We start from the raw sequence: 6,505 nt of genomic DNA, 5'->3' as shown, positions 1-6,505 counted from the left end.
GTTTTCTTCGTCAGCCTTTCGTTCCAGATGAAGAACGCCTCTGAAACTATCTCTAAAAAATTCAAGATCTGGTATCCAACCAGATCAGACCTGGACCGAGGTCCTCCAATTTGTAGATCTCGAATCGGGATGTTCTAGATGGGGAAGAAGATAGATGGAGACAGACCTCGCAGATCTGTCCTGCTGCAGCCTTTCTTGTAGATCTATTGATGGAGATCTCACCCACGCCTCAAACGACCTCAGATCAACTCCAGATCTGAGAGGGACTTGTACCAACCTCTTCTCAAGAGATTTCAGATCCTGGACCTGGTGTTTGGGCTCCTGCAAGAGGGGGAGAGCAGATATGGTAGGCGGCTGCAAGGGAGAAGGGGCTAGCGCCTCCCCTTCTTCTCTTTCCTTTTATGGACTGGCGGCAAGAAACCCTAGGGTTTCTTGCTCCTGGGGCGTGGAGAATTGCTGGAGAGAGAGGGAGAAGAGAGAGAGAGACTTGGGAGAAAGAGTCTTGTATTTTTTTGGCTTAATCAAACCTATACATGTACATGTATATATAAACACCGGGTCAAGTGACCCAAAGCCAAAACTTCCTTGACCAACTCTATGGGAGATTAGGTTAACCCAAGCCCATGTACACCCATGACTTGACCTAATCTCACCTATCCTGGGCCCAGACCTGGCCCATAAAGAGTTGGTCCCTTGAGGCCCACATAACCTAGGCCTCAAGAATTCGAAAGGCCCACAGCCTTTCAACCTAGGGCCCAACTAGCCCTAGAGCCTCCATGAAGCCCTCATGAATGATGGACCTTAGCCTTAGTCCCCTGGACCTTGGGCACACCACCTGGATCATAACAAGTGACTCCTTTGCTCTCCCTTTGCAGTGATGAATCTCTCCTCCATTGCTACCCCATTATTCTTTCATTTCTCCTCTTGCCTCGCTTCGGGCCCAACGAGCCAACCTAGAATGATAGGAAGTTCCTAGCCTGACTTGAGCTCAAGCAGATCTTGGCTCGCTCACATCTTGCTTGCGGCCAGTTTATACCCTTATGTGCATCTTTCAAATGCCGTAATAATTTTTTTTATAAAAAAAATTATATGGATATTATCTTTTTGAATTTATTTTTATATCTGAATTAATCTGAACATAAATTTAAGAATTCGATTAATATCTATATGCATAGACAACTATGCGATGCATATCCGAATATTCAAATTTATATATTACTCTAGATAATTTTATATAGTATTTATTAATTTTTAAAAATATATATATTTATGTAAATATATTATTAATTTGATTTATTATTTATTTAACAATATTTTTAATTCTATAGCTATAAAATTTAATTATGTAAGTTATATTCGTCATTATATCTATACTTTCACTATCCGAAATATATTAATATCTATTTAAAATAAATATAGATATAAATTTTTATATCCAAATAATATCTGTATCCGTATTTATATTCATTACATAAAACAAATATGGATATAGATATGCTGGTATCCGATCTGTATCCGGTCCAATTTTTTGTCAAGAAAAATTATCGAAAGAGAGAGGTTTTTGTCTCCCCTAAACCGAAACTGTTTGGTTGGTTTAAGTAATAATAAAATTTATTCTTGCAAAAACTTGTGTTTGGAGGAGATGTTAACTTTGTTTTTGTTGATTCTGGCATTTCATAGAACGTGATTTTCGAGGTTTATGAACTGAGAACCTTATTTTTTCTAAAACCGAGTCTCTGGAAACTCTTCCTTCTTCCTATTTAGAAAGAAGATCCCATCTACCTCTCTCATGGGAGACCGACAGACCTTGAGCCTTGGCTTCACATCCCTCTCTCTCACACAAATGGCGACAAGTCTTGACCATTTCATTCAATCATGGAGATCCAAAACCTCCATGGCTCTTCTCTCTGCATTCTTTTTTGGTCCCTTTAGTTAGTAGCTCTTGTAGAAAACTGCCAAAATGTTACAATGCAATGGGCTTTAGTTCATTTTGGTATTATTGTTGAGTAAGCTTTAGAATCAAATTTTAATCTTTTTTTTTTTTGGTAGCAAAATTTTAATCTCTTTATTCTCGCTTAATAGAAGTCTTATATGAAGCAAAACATAAGCAAACAGAAGAGCTAATAAAACAAATTCCTCATTACCAAATGTAGAATCTACTTTCATAAAATCTACACCGTGGGTTTCACTCGTTTTTCTCAAAATAATACCGGGGCTGAGATACTTCAAGAATAATACTTAGGCTGAAGTTCCAAAAATATTTCTAAACCATTCGGATGCGAACCATGCACACTCTTAGATAATTCAATTATTCTTCGATGGTATTACATAAGAGTGTGCAAATGGTTCGATTAATTGAAAATCAAATCATTAATTTCCTTGGTATTTGGTTTGATTTTCTCCTAAAAATTTCGGTTTTGATTTACAATCGAATCGAAGTTTTTTAATTGGTTCGGTCTTCGATATTTAATTGGATAACTTTGATGAATCGAAAATTGAAATTATCTAATCCTCTTCTACTTAATATTTAGATTTGATCTAAATATTACTTAGATCAGATCCAGTAGGACAGTGCCAAATCCCATGGTTAATAACACACCATGTTATCTATTGTATTTCACCAATTCTCAATTTTGTGCTATCCACCGTGCATATGCTCCGAGATTTGTCCAAACCAAAACTAAAAGTCCAGCATAGAGAAGCTCAAAATTGAATTACTGAATTGAAATTATTTCGATTTGCTTTGTTCGATTTTAGGCCACTTCGATTTGATTTTTGGTTCATAAAATATAAGTTTAGATGTTTGAATCTCAGTTTAGTTTGAGCCGAAGAACCAAATGCACACCCCTAGTATTCCATGCGCGAAGACTGACTTCCACCCTTTAATTGCTTTACATTTGTGAAGACTTCTTTGCTCCAAGAAGACTTGGTCAAACACGATGAGTAGGTGCAACCGTCCCACAAACAATTTTCCGATCGACCAATGAAAATATGAGGGGCGGCTCGTTCCTTGCCCTGCAAGAAAACGCCGTCATCAGGTTGATGAATTTGAGTTGGCTAAAGGTTCGTTCCTTTCCCTCTAAGAAAACGCGCTTAATTACTTCCATCTCACGCAAAGTTACTTCATGGATTGATTCCGTAGTTGGCATTCAGCAACTAATCTTGGAATCGGGAGCTATTTATCCAGTATGATGGTTGGGAAAGTCGAGAGTCCCACGCAGCAAGGGATGGTGACTTCCTATGCTACAATATATACTACATTTGGGCATATAAAAATAGAAGAATCTTTGAAAATGTTCAAGACAGCCCTTCAAGGAGGTAATGGGATGGTTGATGTCTCTGATTTTATGGGGGCCAAAAGTTTGGAGGAATCCTTGACAGTTGGAGAAATCTGGGGTTCGACATTATAGGTTTAGCATCCCAGGTGATTTATTTTTATCGAAATATTATTTTATATTTTTTAAGATCAACTTCAACAGCAAATAAAAGATAGAGGTCATCATGATGGTGCTGACTTTATTATTTATGATTCGTGGTGCCTCAAATTGAGTTAAGGGTTGTTCGAGAGGATCTGGTACACATTGTTACCATCTTATATACAGATAGGATGGTGTTGGAAGAGGATTTGAGGATGATAATTTTCTGGTAGACGACCAACTCCTGATGGCAGATACTCAAAAACTCATCATGCAATGTTCATATTATCTGATTTGGCATTAATATGGCTGATTGGGTGGTATTCTTTGCGGATGATAGCTGAGATTCTTTATTCACTTTATATTTTGGTTATCTATGGTAACCATTTTCAACAGAGGCAAAGGGGAAAAAAAAAAAAAGCATCGTGCGCTCTTGATGCCATGTACTGCCACGTGGAAGCAGAAATACGCAGAAGCAAAGCCAAGAATGCTTGTGTAGTAGCTTCCTCCATTTTCGGTTATCATCAAGGTGATTTCTAAAACAAATTTTTTGACCTCGATTAATTTCTATTTATTTTATTATTTACTTTTCTATATCCGCAGGCATATGTTGGCTGTTTCAGGTTCTGACGCTCTATTGTTCGGGCAAGTAGCCCATCATTTGAATGGCTCTGGATCTAATTTTTCTGCACCGTGGATTGGATCAGATCAAAAATTTGAGCCTATCCTTCAAATGGACAGAACTCGAGTTTGCATTGACCTAGTCCAAGTTCAACCTGGATCCGATTATTTAAACTATTTATATCCCTCAAATATTTTGAGAGTTTACCAAATTGGATCCCAAACCTAATCTTAAAATCCCAAATCTTATTGTTGCCTCGCCTCACTGCCTTCTTGTTGCCGCCACATCACCCGCTCCCCCTCTTGTCGCTGTTGTGATCCAAAAAGCCTTGACGTTCGACTCGACGTCCAAAGCGACCAGGCTCGAGTCTAGGCGGTAAGCTCAAAACCCAAGTCAGACTGTGAAAGAGCCTGGCTAATGTTAATTATGGATATGGTTGGGCCGACTTGAATCCAAGCCAACCTACCCGACAAATATATATATATATATATATATATATAGTAAATTAGATAAAAATTTTTATTTTATGTTTCAAATTAAAAATAATTCTCATTTGAGTTTAAATTAAAGGTAGCTTTCTATTTCAAACATAAATTAAAAGCAACTCGCCATTTTTATCTGAAATGATCTTTATATCCTTATACTATCATATGATTATACAATAAGACAGTATTGTTTTACAATAACGTAGTACTGATTTATAATAAGATAGTATTGTTTTGTAATATCGCAGTATTGTTTTATAATATGGTAGTACTGTTTTATAATAAGGCAATACTGTTTTATAATAGTGTTATATTATAATAAGACAGTACTGTTTTATAATAAAGCAATACTGTATTATAATAAGACAGTACTGTTTTGTAATACCCTTACATCATAATAAGATAGTATTATTTTACAATAAGATGGTATTACATTATAATAAGACAGTACTATTTTTTAATATCGCAGTGTTGTTTTAGTGTTAGTTTATAACTGTAGGGACAATTTGGTTATTTATGTTAATTTGGAAGCTGCTTTTAAGTGAAACTCAATTGAAAAGTTATTTTTAATTTTAAATTCAAACGAAGAGTTTTTACTAGTTTACTTTTTTTTTTCCTTGAAATTGAGACACTAAAATATCTTTTATTACAAGAGCCTGCTCAAATCTTTTTGTATATATTCATATCATTTTAATCAACTTTCCATCACTTGCTCTGTTTGTATAACTCTTATGATCTCTTAAATATATTTATTTCTTAATCTATCATTTCTAGTTTTACTATAAATCCATCTTAACGTTCTCATATCTGCCATATAATTTATTTTTGTATACTTAATTTCCCTGTACCATCATACGACATTGCAAATCTTACTATTATTCTCTTTTAGATCTCCAAGATGTGCGCTCATTACATAATATTTCAGTTGCACCACTCCACTTCATCCAACCAGCTTTTAATTCCATTATATATTTTTGTCCATCTCTCATATTTTGTACAATGGATCCTACAATAATGAAATTGATCACTCTGTGGTCTTCAAGGCTAGTTGAACCATGCTAAATCGGTTGATTTGGTGCATACCGAATAAGACTAGTCAGTTATCGATATGATTTATTCGATTTGCTCAAATTGTAACTCTAACTGACATCAAATAATAAGAAGAGCACCACAGTCAAAAATTTACCTCATTCGTGTGAAAGATGGATGTGACATCCTACAACCTGTTGAGCAAGTGGACTGCTCATGTGCGAGGTCGTGTTCGGTTTCAAATTTAGTTTGCACTTAGCTTGCTCATCATGAGCTGCTCAATGTATTTTGCAACCTTAAAGATTAAATCAATGTAGTTTAAATATGGTTCAAAATTAATTAATTTTTTAAAATAAAAATATTATATAATATAATATTTTATATGATATTTTTGCATCCTGAAAGAAAAAAAAAAAAAGAAAGAAAAAGAACCCATTTACCTCTCGCATTGGAGACCGACAAGCCTTGAGCCTCGGCTTCACATCCATCTCTCTCACACAATGGCAACAAGTCTCAACCTCTAAATTCAATCATGGCTCTTCACTCTATGTTCTTTTCTTGTCCCTTCAGTTAGTAGTACTTGTTGAAAACTACCAAACTAATAAGCACGCAGCGGTCTTTCATCCATTTTTGGTATTATTGTTGAGTTCATATGCTTCGGAATCAAATTATTTTTTCTTTTCTCTCCTAATAGAAATCTCATATCAAGCAAAATATAGGCAAAGGGAAGAGCAAATAAAATAACTTTTCTGGCCACCAAAATTTAGAATCTATTTCTATAAAATCTACACCCTAGATTCCACGCGTTTCACCCAAAATAATACCCAGGGCTGAAATACTTGAAGAATAATCCACGAAGAAATTATCTATAGATTCCTAAATTGATTCAGAATTATTTTTAAATTTTTAAATTTTTTAAATTTTATAAAAAAATTTTGAACTGCTAAAGAGTT

Source organism: Elaeis guineensis, chromosome 3 (assembly GCF_000442705.2).
Source record: "Elaeis guineensis isolate ETL-2024a chromosome 3, EG11, whole genome shotgun sequence".
Lineage (NCBI taxonomy): Eukaryota > Viridiplantae > Streptophyta > Magnoliopsida > Arecales > Arecaceae > Elaeis > Elaeis guineensis.
The sequence above is the reverse complement of the archived record's forward strand: the minus strand, read 5'-3'. Positions refer to the sequence as shown.